General features: G+C 47.3%; 1 pseudogene; it reads right to left on the minus strand.

Annotated features, from left to right (window-relative positions):
- Positions 1 to 14,458, minus strand: part of LOC139563774 (phospholipase DDHD1-like) — an 87,006-nt pseudogene that overhangs the window by 7,120 nt on the left and 65,428 nt on the right.

Here is a 14,458-nt window from a genome sequence, read left to right on the forward strand (position 1 = left end):
TGAACCAGTATTGGTCTGTCACATGTTCTGAATCAGTATTGGTCTGTCACATGTTCTGAACCAGTATTGGTCTGTCACATGTTCTGAACCAGTATTGGTCTGTCACATGTTCTGAACCAGTATTGGTCTGTCACATGTTATGAACCAGTATTGGTCTGTCACATGTTCTGAACCAGTATTGGTCTGTCACATGTTCTGAATCAGTATTGGTCTGTCACATGTTCTGAACCAGTATTGGTCTGTCACATGTTCTGAACCAGTATTGGTCTGTCACATGTTATGAACCAGTATTGGTCTGACACATGTTATGAACCAGTATTGGTCTGTCACATGTTCTGAATCAGTATTGGTCTGTCACATGTTCTGAACCAGTATTGGTCTGTCACATGTTCTGAACCAGTATTGGTCTGTCACATGTTCTGAATCAGTATTGGTCTGTCACATGTTCTGAACCAGTATTGGTCTGTCACATGTTCTGAACCAGTATTGGTCTGTCACATGTTCTGAACCAGTATTGGTCTGTCACATGTTATGAACCAGTATTGGTCTGTCACATGTTCTGAACCAGTATTGGTCTGTCACATGTTCTGAACCAGTATTGGTCTGTCACATGTTCTGAACCAGTATTGGTCTGTCACATGTTCTGAACCAGTATTGGTCTGTCACATGTTCTGAACCAGTATTGGTCTGTCACATGTTCTGAATCAGTATTGGTCTGTCACATGTTCTGAACCAGTATTGGTCGGTCACATGGATGAAACAAAACAGTAATGATTCATTATGCTAAATCATGCAAATATAACTTGTCTGTGTATAGCCGTATATAAAGACAACTGCTGAGACTGCCCAGACAGAGCTCCTGATTGACATGTGTACTGTGGTGCATTGAGTTGGTTGGAACCTCTCCAGCGCGCTGACAATAAACTGAATGATTCATTTAAGATTGACTTCGAGTGTCCCTGTGTAAGAATTTTCCCAACAACCCTTAAGATGATAAAGGCTCTTAGATAAGCATAGAGGAGCTGTGAGGTAAAGGGGAATGGCAGGGCTAGAGAGAGACAGACAAAACGAAGTGATTCAGCCCTCCAGGACTGTAAAGAAAAGTGTTTGTGTTTGTCTGTCTCGGTGTCTCACCACGGGGTCTGTGTGGTGGAAGACGTTGAAGAGCCTCTGGCAGATGGAGCGAGGCAGAAGGTGGTCCTGTTCTCCACTGTTCCCTGGTCTAATCCCTCTCAGGGCCAGGAACACCGCCAGGGGAGAGCCCATACAGAAGAAATTCTCCACCTGGGGAAGAAGAGGAAACAGACACCATCTTTCCTTCAGTAATTTGCTTAGTCATCTTGTTACTTTCTGCCATTATCATCCTGGATCCTGTGTCCCGGGTTGAAGGGATTGCTTTTGAGCAGTTAGCAGTGTACCTTCAATTTCAGAGCAGGGGGTGCTAGCGGTTTGGAGGCCTCCAGGCCTTGAAGCTGATCTTCCAGCTCTCGTAACCTGAGGAGTAGAGAGTGAGTTTCAGTAATACTGTTAGTATTCAGACCATTAACAAAATACCTACACCACTCACACCCCACTCCTTCCTACACACACACCACCTAACTGTCTGTAGACACAGTTTAGGTGGCCATCTCAACTGTGACAGAGAGACAAACACACACACACACCCCACTACCCACCACCCTGCCTACCGGTTCCTAGTGAGCTGCAGCTGCTCCAGCAGGCGTCTCTCCTCGTAGGAGACCCATCTCAGGTCCAGCTCCTCCTCCAGCTCCTGGTGCTCCTGCAGACAGAACCTCACCGGGTCCCAGCCTGTCATGATGTCAAAGGTGATCACGCAGCTCAGGGAGTGCGACACGATGGACACCTTGCCCCCCTTCTCCTCAAACTCAGGGTTCCTGGAGCAGAACAGGGTGTAGAGGCGGTTCAGCTCTGACGTCAGGCCCCTGGTGATCTGGAGATAAGGGTGGTATCAATTAGCCAGGGCCAATACGGTTGTCAAGTGAGATGAAGACTTAAACCCAATGTGTGTGTGTGTTTCAGTCTCACCTCGTCCCTGTACAAGGGACTGGTGTAGTACATAATGTCCATGGCACTGCTGTTGAGCAGGTCTCTCAGTCCTCGCACCTTGTCTGGGGTGATGGAGTCCACCGTATCTACAGATTCACACGACTCAACCATCAATAACATATACAAATATATGTCTGACAGTGAAAGGTTTTTATGAGTAAGCCTTTGTTTATCCTCTATACTTCTACAGATCTATTTTTATTCAGATCAACCTTCCATTCACTTGGCTAAAACAGTTAAGGCCTAAGACCTGTATAGATATTGAATACTCAGTTCCGTATGTGCATCGTAGACAGAATAGGAAATTAAAGGGCGTAGGAGACAGGACAGGAGTAGGGCAGAGGACAGTACACGGAACTCCATGTGAGAGATGTAGCCTAGCCGTCTGGCTTGTGGTTCCACAAGTGTGACCTAAATTCAGCATGCCATCACAAGGTGGGTGTCACCTCCTGGAAGCTAGTGGACGACAGCAGCTGCTCTCTCAGCTCAGTTGGGATCGAGGACACACTGCGCACGAGCAAACACACCCCTTACCCCCATCCAGTGCCAGTTTGGAGCGCCACTCCACAGGCAGGAAGTCCACATACTCCTCTGTGTGTTCTGAAAAGTGCTTCTCCTCCTTACTGCCTCTCTTAGCCTGGACACACACATACAGTTTAATTGCTATGTGCATAAGAATAGTTTCTTGCTGTTCGGTCTTGAAAATGGTCTTATTCTCTGGCTAGCCTTTAATCTACGTGTCCTAAAGCTCTAAAAACAGAGACAAACAGCGAATCAACCTAACATCACATTTCATTGCAAGTAATCATCCTCGCAGCAGGCTACCAGACGGTACCTCATTACCGCTGGGTGAATGAATGAATAGCTTCACAATTTGGTCCATACACTGTCTACCCCTCTCCAAGTCAACCAGTGAATCCTTTGTGCCTTGTGTTTGCTCTACCTTTCACTTAATGACTGTGTTTGAGAGGGATGACGTGTGTCCATTTCACCACTCACTGACGCAATCCATTTACTCTCAATGGCTGCTAGCAGGCTACGTTAGTGTACTATGTTAGATACACAAACAATGGGAGAGTGGCTGCTGTTGACATAACAGGGACGACCTGGGAGTGACATTGGCCTGAGGTGAACTGGTCTGTGACTCTGCCTGTCACTAATGCAGTCTTTCATGCAGTCTGTCTGGTGGGCTTCTATGCATCTATATAGTATGCTTTTATGCTAAAGAGGCTAGCAGGATAACCTAGCGTGGGCTAGCACAGTTTATCTCAAGTGGCTAACTGGTGAATGGGGTCACAGTACTGGCTTTAATGGTTTTAACGCAAACCCCCTCTGACACATGAGGAGGATCATACAGAGAGGCTGTCCTTACTGCCCTGCCACTCAGAACAAGCAGCCATTATTCTTAGTGGAGAGGTGAGAGGTATGGAAGGAGAGGTATGGAAGGAGAGGTGAGAGGAGAGGTATGGAAGGAGAGGTGAGAGGAGAGGTATGGAAGGAGAGGTGAGAGGAGAGGTATGGAAGGAGAGGTATGGAAGGAGAGGTATGGACAGAGAGGTATGGAAGGAGAGGTGAGAGGAGAGTAGAGGTATGGAAGGAGAGGTGAGAGGAGAGGTATGGAAGGAGAGATGAGAGGAGAGGTATGGAAGGAGAGGTATGGAAGGAGAGGTGAGAGGAGAGGTATGGAAGGAGAGATGAGAGGAGAGGTATGGAAGGAGAGGTGAGAGGAGAGGTATGGAAGGAGAGGTATGGAAGGAGAGGTATGGAAGGAGAGGTGAGAGGAGAGGTATGGAAGGAGAGGTATGGAAGGAGAGGTGAGAGGAGAGGTATGGAAGGAGAGGTATGGAAGGAGAGGTGAGAGGAGAGGTATGGAAGGAGAGGTATGGAAGGAGAGGTGAGAGGAGAGGAGAGGTATGGAAGGAGAGGTGAGAGGAGAGGTATGGAAGGAGAGGTATGGAAGGAGAGGTGAGAGGAGAGGTATGGAAGGAGAGGTATGGAAGGAGAGGTGAGAGGAGAGGTATGGAAGGAGAGATGAGAGGAGAGGTATGGAAGGAGAGATGAGAGGAGAGTAGAGGTATGGAAGGAGAGTTGAGAGGAGAGGTATGGAAGAAGAGGTGAGAGGAGAGGTATGGAAGGAGAGGTGAGAGGAGAGGTATGGAAGGAGAGGTGAGAGGAGAGGTATGGAAGGAGAGATGAGAGGAGAGGTATGGAAGGAGAGATGAGAGGAGAGTAGAGGTATGGAAGGAGAGTTGAGAGGAGAGGTATGGAAGAAGAGGTGAGAGGAGAGGTATGGAAGGAGAGGTGAGAGGAGAGGTATGGAAGGAGAGGTGAGAGGAGAGGTATGGAAGGAGAGGTGAGAGGAGAGGTATGGAAGGAGAGGTATGGAAGGAGAGGTATGGACAGAGAGGTATGGAAGGAGAGGTGAGAGGAGAGTAGAGGTATGGAAGGAGAGGTGAGAGGAGAGGTATGGAAGGAGAGATGAGAGGAGAGGTATGGAAGGAGAGGTATGGAAGGAGAGGTGAGAGGAGAGGTATGGAAGGAGAGATGAGAGGAGAGGTATGGAAGGAGAGGTGAGAGGAGAGGTATGGAAGGAGAGGTGAGAGGAGAGGTATGGAAGGAGAGGTATGGAAGGAGAGGTGAGAGGAGAGGTATGGAAGGAGAGGTGAGAGGAGAGGTATGGAAGGAGAGGTATGGAAGGAGAGGTGAGAGGAGAGGTATGGAAGGAGAGGTGAGAGGAGAGGTATGGAAGGAGAGGTATGGAAGGAGAGGTATGGAAGGAGAGGTGAGAGGAGAGGTATGGAAGGAGAGGTGAGAGGAGAGGTATGGAAGGAGAGGTATGGAAGGAGAGGTGAGAGGAGAGGTATGGAAGGAGAGGTGAGAGGAGAGGTAAGGAAGGAGAGGTATGGAAGAAGAGGTGAGAGGAGAGGTATGGAAGGAGAGGTGAGAGGAGAGGTATGGAAGGAGAGGTGAGAGGAGAGGTATGGAAGGAGAGGTGAGAGGAGAGGTATGGAAGGAGAGGTGAGAGGAGAGGTATGGAAGGAGAGGTGAGAGGAGAGGTATGGAAGGAGAGGTGAGAGGAGAGGTATGGAAGGAGAGATGAGAGGAGAGTAGAGGTATGGAAGGATAGTTGAGAGGAGAGGTATGGAAGGATAGGTGAGAGGAGAGGTATGGAAGGAGAGGTGAGAGGAGAGGTATGGAAGGAGAGGTGAGAGGAGAGGTATGGAAGGAGAGGTATGGAAGGAGAGGTGAGAGGAGAGGTATGGAAGGAGAGGTATGGAAGAAGAGGTGAGAGGAGAGGTATGGAAGGAGAGGTGAGAGGAGAGGTATGGAAGGAGAGGTGAGAGGAGAGGTATGGAAGGAGAGGTGAGAGGAGAGGTATGGAAGGAGAGGTAAGAGGAGAGGTATGGAAGGAGAGGTGAGAGGAGAGGTATGGAAGGAGAGGTATGGAAGGAGAGGTGAGAGGAGAGGTATGGAAGGAGAGGTGAGAGGAGAGGTATGGAAGGAGAGGTATGGAAGGAGAGGTGAGAGGAGAGGTATGGAAGAAGAGGTGAGAGGAGAGGTATGGAAGGAGAGGTATGGAAGGAGAGGTGAGAGGAGAGGTATGGAAGGAGAGGTGAGAGGAGAGGTATGGAAGGAGAGGTGAGAGGAGAGGTATGGAAGGAGAGGTATGGAAGAAGAGGTGAGAGGAGAGGTATGGAAGGAGAGGTGAGAGGAGAGGTATTGAAGGAGAGGTGAGAGGAGAGGTATGGAAGGAGAGGTATGGAAGGAGAGGTGAGAGGAGAGGTATGGAAGGAGAGGTATGGAAGGAGAGGTGAGAGGAGAGGTATGGAAGGAGAGGTATGGAAGGAGAGGTGAGAGGAGAGGTATGGAAGGAGAGCTGAGAGGAGAGGTATGGAAGGAGAGGTGAGAGGAGAGGTATGGAAGGAGAGGTGAGAGGAGAGGTATGGAAGGAGAGGTATGGAAGGAGAGGTGAGAGGAGAGGTATGGAAGGAGAGGTGAGAGGAGAGGTATGGAAGGAGAGGTGAGAGGAGAGGTATGGAAGGAGAGATGAGAGGAGAGGTATGGAAGGAGAGGTATGGAAGGAGAGGTGACAGGAGAGGTATGGAAGGAGAGGTGAGAGGAGAGGTATGGAAGGAGAGGTGAGAGGAGAGGTATGGAAGGAGAGGTGAGAGGAGAGGTATGGAAGGAGAGGTGAGAGGAGAGGTATTGAAGGAGAGGTGAGAGGAGAGGTATGGAAGGAGAGGTATGGAAGGAGAGGTATGGAAGGAGAGGTGAGAGGAGAGGTATGGAAGGAGAGGTGAGAGGAGAGGTATGGAAGGAGAGGTGAGAGGAGAGGTATGGAAGGAGAGGTGAGAGTAGAGGTATGGAAGGAGAGGTGAGAGGAGAGGTATGGAAGGAGAGGTGAGAGTAGAGGTATGGAAGGAGAGGTGAGAGGAGAGGTATGGAAGGAGAGGTGAGAGGAGAGGTATGGAAGGAGAGGTGAGAGGAGAGGTATGGAAGGAGAGGTATGGAAGGAGAGGTATGGAAGGAGAGGTATGGAAGGAGAGGTGAGAGGAGAGGTATGGAAGGAGAGGTGAGAGGAGAGGTATGGAAGGAGAGGTATGGAAGGAGAGGTGAGAGGAGAGGTATTGAAGGAGAGGTGAGAGGAGAGGTATGGAAGGAGAGGTATGGAAGGAGAGGTGAGAGGAGAGGTATGGAAGGAGAGGTATGGAAGGAGAGGTATGGAAGGAGAGGTGAGAGGAGAGGTATGGAAGGAGAGATGAGAGGAGAGATATGGAAGGAGGGGTATGGAAGGAGAGGTGAGAGGAGAGGTATGGAAGGAGAGATGAGAGGAGAGGTATGGAAGGAGAGGTGAGAGGAGAGGTATGGAAGGAGAGGTGAGAGGAGAGGTATGGAAGGAGAGGTGAGAGGAGAGGTATGGAAGGAGAGGTGAGAGGAGAGGTATGGAAGGAGAGGTGAGAGGAGAGGTATGGAAGGAGAGGTGAGAGGAGAGGTATGGAAGGAGAGGTATGGAAGGAGAGGTGAGAGGAGAGGTATGGAAGGAGAGGTATGGAAGGAGAGGTGAGAGGAGAGGTATGGAAGGAGAGGTGAGAGGAGAGGTATGGAAGGAGAGGTATGGAAGGAGAGGTGAGAGGAGAGGTATGGAAGGAGAGGTGAGAGGAGAGGTATGGAAGGAGAGGTGAGAGGAGAGTTATGGAAGGAGAGGTGAGAGGAGAGGTATGGAAGGAGAGGTATGGAAGGAGAGGTGAGAGGAGAGGTATGGAAGGAGAGGTGAGAGGAGAGGTATGGAAGGAGAGGTGAGAGGAGAGGTATGGAAGGAGAGGTGAGAGGAGAGGAATGGAAGGAGAGGTGAGAGGAGAGGTATGGAAGGAGAGGTATGGAAGGAGAGGTGAGGAGAGGTATGGAAGGAGAGGTATGGATAGAGGGGGAGGAAGAGAGAAGATGGTGGTAGGTCGAGAGAGAGATAGAAAGGAAGAGTGTTGTCAATTGAAAGTGTTTGAGTGGTGTGTGACATACTAGAGCGAACCAAGCCTTTAAAGATAAAGGAGAGAGAGAAGAGAGCTGGCTACATGAGGCTGGTCTTTTCTCTAGGCTTGATGGAAGGCCAATAGCCTAATCCCAGCAGTGTAGAGAATGAGTTTTAGAGTGAGCTGGCCTGACTTGGTCTACTTTAGCTACCTGCTTAATGACCCTAAGCTCCCGGCGGAGGGAGAGACAGAACGTTCTGTGTTACTCAGGTCATTGTGTTATTCCAGAACCTGCGGTAATATATACAGCTCGAGAGCTATGAGTAGGTCTCATCTGTCTGGGTACCTAGAATAGGCCTTACACAGTAGTAATAACACAGGAATACTCAGAATACTGCAGGTACAGTTTAATACATTACATGACCAAATGTATGTGGACACTTGTTCATCGAACATCTCATTCCAAAATCATGGGCATTAATATGGGCATTAATTGTTGCAGGGACTTGCTTCCATTCAGCCACAAGCATTAGTGAGGTCGGCCACTGATATTGGACGATTAGGTCTGGCTCGCAGTCTGTGTTCCAATTCATCCCAAAGGTGTTCAATGGGGTTGAGGTCAGGGCTCTGTGCAGGCCAGTCAAGTTCTTCCACAGCAATCTCGACAAACCATTTCTGTATGGACCTCGCTTTGTACACAGGGGCATTGTCATGCTGAAACAGGAAAGGGCTTTCCCCAAACTGTTGCCACAAAGTTGGAAGCACAGAATCGTCTACAATGTCATTGTATGCTGTAGTGTTAAGATTTCCCTTCACTGGAACTAAGGGGCCTAGCCTGCACCATGAAAAACAGCCCCTTACTGTTATTCCTCCTCCACCAAACTTCACAGTTGGCACTATGCAGTCGGGCAGGTAGCGTGCTCCTGGCATCCGCCAAACCCAGATTCGTCCTTCGGACTGCCAGATGGTGAAGTGTGATTCATCACTCCAGAGAACATGTTTCCACTGCTCCAGAGTTCAATGGCGGCGAGCTTTACACCACTCCAACCAATGCTTGGCATTGCACATGGTGATCTTAGGCTTGTGTGCGGCTGCTCGGCCATGGTAACCCATTTCATGAAGCTCCAAACGAACAGTTCTTGTGCTGACGTTGCTTTAACCATATCTACATGTACATACTACCTCAATCAGCCCGACTAAATGTAGCCTCGCTACTGTTATAGCCTCGCTACTGTTATTTTTCACTGTCTTTTTACTGTCGTTTTTTATTTCTTTACTTACCTATTGTTCACCTAATACCTTTTTTGCACTGTTGGTTAGAGCCTGTAAGTAAGCGTTTCACTGTTGTATTCAGCGCACGTGACAAATAAACTTTGATTTGATTTCCAGAGGCAGTTTGGAACTCAGTTTGGAGCAGACGGCATGATTTTTACGTCTTCTGTGATCTTGTGTAGCCTACCACTTCGCAGCTGAGCCGTTGTTGCTCCTAGACGTTTCCACTTCACAATAACAGCACTTACAGTTGACCGGGGCAGCTCTAGCAGGGCAGAAATTTGACAAACTGACTTGTTGGAGGTAGCTTCCTATGACGGTGCCACGTTGATAGTCACTGAGCTCTTCAGTACGGGCCACTCTACTGCCAATGTTTCCCTATGGAGATTGCATGGCTGTGTGCTCAATTTTATACACCTGTCAGCAAAAGGTGTGGCTGAAATAGCCGAATCAACTCATTTGAATGGATGTCCACATACTTCTGGCCATGTAGTGTATGTATTAGCTATGTAACGGTTCACCAAACCCACGGTTCGGTACGTATTGAGGTTTTGGGGGGGTCACGGTTCGGTACGTATTGAGGTTTTGGGGGGGGTCACGGTTCGGTACCTATTGAGGTTTTGGGGGAGTCACGGTTCGGTACGTGTTGAGGCTTTGGGGGGGGTAACGGTTCGGTACGTATTGAGGTTTTGGGGGGGTCACGGTTCGGTACGTGTTGAGGTTTTGGGGGGGGGGTCACGGTTCAGTTTCAGGACAGTGGAAAAATTAAATGGCATTCACAATATTCAGCATTCACAATGTTCCTTGCATTGTCTGTTGTGACTGGAGCATTATGTTGGGCCTCAAGTTTACACTCTAATGCTGCGTCTGCGACCATGTGGGAGGTGGGAGGTCGTAAATATCAGTTAGGCGCATTCATGTGATTTGAACTTGTTGAGAAACGCTGATTGGCTAATGGCCAACAAGTTGTTTCAACCACAAACTAGAAGTACAGATATCATGCTTGTAAACAAATTACAGACTTAAAAAAATACATTCATAGATTGCTTTTTATAAATAATGTTTTGTTGTTGCATTTAACTGTCGAAAAAGCTGTTAGAGGCCATTTCCTTAGTAGGTGATGTCAGAGGTCAGCATGTGGAAGAAGTGGGTGATAGAGGAGTTTCCCACTAGTTTTAACCAGTTTGAGGCCTGTTCAAGTGGATTATTCCTAGTCGTATGTGGTGAATTCCCACTTTCCACTTGGTTACGAACGCACCATGACACTGCCTCCTTCAGTGCCAGATGAGGACTCTCATAAAGGGGGTGTGTCTGTGGCACGGTACATCTCCCACTCCGGGAAATGTGACGGGCTGTCACTGTTAAATAAGCGCAACACAGGGTGCATTGGCCAATTAATTAAAAACTTTGACTTTGGTTTGCTTAGAATAGAGCTGGTACTACCTGTTTGCTGAAATGGGTGCAAGAGGGAAGTTCATATCGTGTTTTAAGCACTTTCACAAGGTGCTAAAAACCCCTATTCTCAGCATTCGAGAATGGGCGCATATCCGCAGCTATAAACCAAAGACGGTAAAAAATATAAAACATAGCCTACCTATCGCTCTTGTAATTTCTTTGGCCCGGTAAGAATCAGCTGCCAAGGGCTGCTTGAATGCAGAGTGGAGACAATGTGTTGTTTCTTTGAGTTTCCGTCTTACTCTGATGGTTGGAATACTGGGGTCATGACGTAAATGGGTCAACATGTTTGAGGTGCTGGCAGCTGCATAGTCTATTCTCGTTGAGTAACATACTATTAAAAAGGAAAAATGTTGGTATTTGTTTCATTAGTCCATTGTTGACATGGCCTCAAAATGTTTTGCTTGTGAGTAATCACGTTTTCAGGATACTGTATGTAACTTTCAAAATACAGAAATCATCCCTGTATGATGCTGCGTTTTACATCATATACGCGGCATCATTTGATGCAAACAGCATCATATGGGGATGATTTCTGTATTTTGAAAGTTACATATCTTGAAAATGGGATTGCTAACAAGCAAACATTTCGGGACCATGTTAAATGTGCAACCAGAGGGGAAAAAATAAAATAAAAAAATAACTCTGGACCACCTTTACTCTACACACAGAGATGCATACAAAGCTCTCCCTAGCCCTCCATTTGGTAAATCTGACCTCCTGAATTCTGCTTAGAAGCAAAAATTAAAGCAGGAAGCAACAGTGACTTGATCAATAAAAAAGTGGTCAGTTGAAGCAGATGCTAAGCTAAAAGGAATGTTTTGCTAGCACAGACTGGGATATGTTCCCGGGTTTCCTCCGATGGCATTGAGGAGTACACCACATCAGTCACTGGCTTCATCAATAAGTACATCGATGACATCGCCCCCACAGTGACCGTACATACATACCCCAACCAGAAGCCATGGGTTACAGGCAACATCCGCACTGAGCTAAAGGCTAGAGCTGCCGCTTTCAAGGAGCGGGACCAGAACCCGGAAGCTTATAAGAAATCCTGCTATGCCCTTCGACGAACCGTCAATACAGGACTAAGATTGAATCGTCCTACACCGGCTCTGACGCTCGTCTGATGTGGCAGGGCTTGCAAACCATTACAGACTACAAAGGGAAGCACAACCGAGAGCTGCCCAGTGACACGAGCCTACCAGACGAGCTAAACTACAATGCTCACTTCGAGGCAAATAATACAAACATGCATGAGAGCACCAGCTGTTCTGGAAGAATGTGTGATCGCGCTCTCCACAGCCGATGTGAGTAAGACCTTTAAACAGGTCAACATTCACAAAGCCGCAGGGCAAGATGGATTATCAGGACGTGTATTGCGAGCATGCACTGACCAACTGGCAAGTGTCTTCACTGACATTTTCAATCTCTCCCTGTCCGAGTCTGTAATAACATGTTTTAAGCAGATCCCCATAGTCCCTGCGCCCAAGAACACTAAGGTAACATGCCTAAATGACAACCGACCCGTAGCACTCACGTCTGTAGCCATGAAGTGCTTTGAAAGGCTGGTCATGGCTCACATCAACACCATTATCCCAGAAACCCTAGACCCACTCCAATTAGCATACCGCCCCAACAGATCCACAGATGATGCCATCTGGGCACCCCCAAAACCAATTCTTCCTTTGGCCGCCTCTCCTTCCAGTTCTCTGCTGCCAATGACTGGAACGAACTACAAAAATCTCTGAAACTGGAAACACTTATCTCCCTCACTAGCTTTAAGCACCAGCTGTCAGAGCAGCTCATAGATTACTGCACCTGTACATAGCCCATCTATAATTTAGCCCAAACAACTACCTCTTTACCTACTGTATTTATTTATTTATTTTGCTCCTTTGCACCCCATTATTTCTATCTCTACTTTACACTTTCTTCCACTGCAAACCAACCATTCCAGTGTTTTTTTTTTTTTTACTTGCTATATTGTATTTACTTCGCCACCATGGCCTTTTTATATTTTTATTTATTTATATATATATTTTGTTTGCCTTCACCTCCCTTATCTCACCTCACTTGCTCACATTGTATATAGACTTATTTTTCACTGTATTATTGACTGTATGTTTGTTTTACTCCATGTGTAACTATGTGTTGTTGTATGTGTCGAACTGCTTTGCTTTATCTTGGCCAGGTCGCAATTGTAAATGAGAACGTGTTCTCAATTTGCCTACCTGGTTAAATAAAGGTGAAATAAATAAATAAATAAATAAAATCTCTATTGCACTCCACACTGCCCTTTCCCACCTGGACAAAAGGAACACCTATGTGAGAATGCTGTTCATGGACTACAGCTAAGCGTTCAACACCATAGTGCCCACAAACATCATCAATACTTTAAGGACCCTGGGACTAAACATCTCCCTCTGAAACTGGATCCTGGACTTCCTGACGGACCGCCCCCCCAGGTGGTAAGGATAGGTAACAACACATCCACCACGCTGATCCTCAACACAGAGGCCCCTCAGGGGTGCATGCTCAGTCCCCTCCTGTACTCCTTGTTCACTCATGACTGCATGGCTAGGCACGACTCCAACACCATCATTAAGTTTGCCGATGACACAAAAGTGGTAGGGCTGATCACCAACAACGACGAGACAGCCTATAGGGCGGAGGTCAGAGACCTGGCCGCGTGGTGCCCTGACAACAACCTCTCCCTCAACGTGATCAAGACAAAGGAGATGATTGTGGACTACAGGAAAAAGAGGACTGAGCACGCCCCCATTCTCATCGACGGGGCTGCAGTAGAGCAGGTTATGAGCTTCAAGTTCCTTGGTGTCCACATCACCAACAAACTAACATGGTTCAAGCACACCAAGACAGTCGTGAAGAGGGCACTGAAAATATTTGGCATGGGTCCTCAGATCCTCAAAAGGTTCTACAGCTGCACCATCGAGAGCATCCTGACTGGTTGCATCACTGCCTGATATGGCAACTGCTCGGCCTTCGACCGCAAGGCACTACAGAGGGTAGTGGGTACAGCCCAGCACATCACTGGGGCAAAGCTTCCTGCCATCCAGGACCTCTATACCAGGCGGTGTCAGAGGAAGGCCCTAAAAATTGTCAAAGACTCCAGCCACCCTAGTCATAGACTGTTCTCTCTGCTACCGAACGGCAAGCGGTACCAGAGTGCAAAGTCTAAGTCCAAGAGGCATCTAAACAGCTTCTACACCCAAACCATAAGACTACTGAACATCTAATCAAATGGATACCGAGACCCATTTGCATTACCCCCCTTTTACACCGCTGCTACTCTGTTGTTATCATCAATGCATAGTCACTTTAATAACTCTACCTACATGTACATATTACCTCAATTACCGACTAACCGGTGCCCCAGCACATTGACTCTGTATCGGTACCCCCCTGTATGTAGTCTCGCTACTGTTATTTAACTACTGCTCATTGATGACATGTTACATTTACTTCTTATTTTTTATTCTTATTTAAAACTGAATTGTTGGTTAGGGGCTCGTAAGTAAACATTTCACTGTAAGGTGTATTCAGCGCATGTGACTAATACATTTTGATTTGATTTGCTGAGGTAGTCACCTGGAATACATCTCAATCTTTTAGCCTTGCTAAAAGTTCATTTGTGGAATTTATTTCTTTCTTAATGCGTTTGAGCCAATCAGTTGTGTTGTGACAGGGTAGGGGTGGTATACAGAAGATAGCCCAATTTGGTAAAAGATCAAGTCCATATTATGTCAAGAACAGCTCAAATAAGCAATGCGAAACAGTACATCATTAAGACATGGTCAGTCAATCCTGTAAATATCAAGAACTTTGAAAGTTTCTTCAAGTGCAGTCGCAAAAAACATTAAGCGCTATGATGAAACTGGTGCTCATAAGGACCGCCACAGGAATGGAAGTCCCAGATTTACCTCTGCTGCAGAGGATAAGTTCATTAGAGTGACCAGCCTCAGAAATTGCAGGCCAAATAAATGCTTCAGAGTTCAAGTAAAAGACACATCTCAACATCAACTGTTCAGAGGAGACTGTGTGAATCAGGCCTTCATGGTCGAATTGCTGCAAAGTCGTCACTAATAAAAGGACACCAATAAGAAGAAGAGACTTGCTTGGGCCAAAAAACACAAGCAATGGAAATTAGAACGGTGGAAATGTGTCCTTTGGTC

The sequence above is a fragment of the Salvelinus alpinus genome, chromosome 34 (assembly GCF_045679555.1).
Source record: "Salvelinus alpinus chromosome 34, SLU_Salpinus.1, whole genome shotgun sequence".
Classification (NCBI taxonomy): domain Eukaryota; kingdom Metazoa; phylum Chordata; class Actinopteri; order Salmoniformes; family Salmonidae; genus Salvelinus; species Salvelinus alpinus.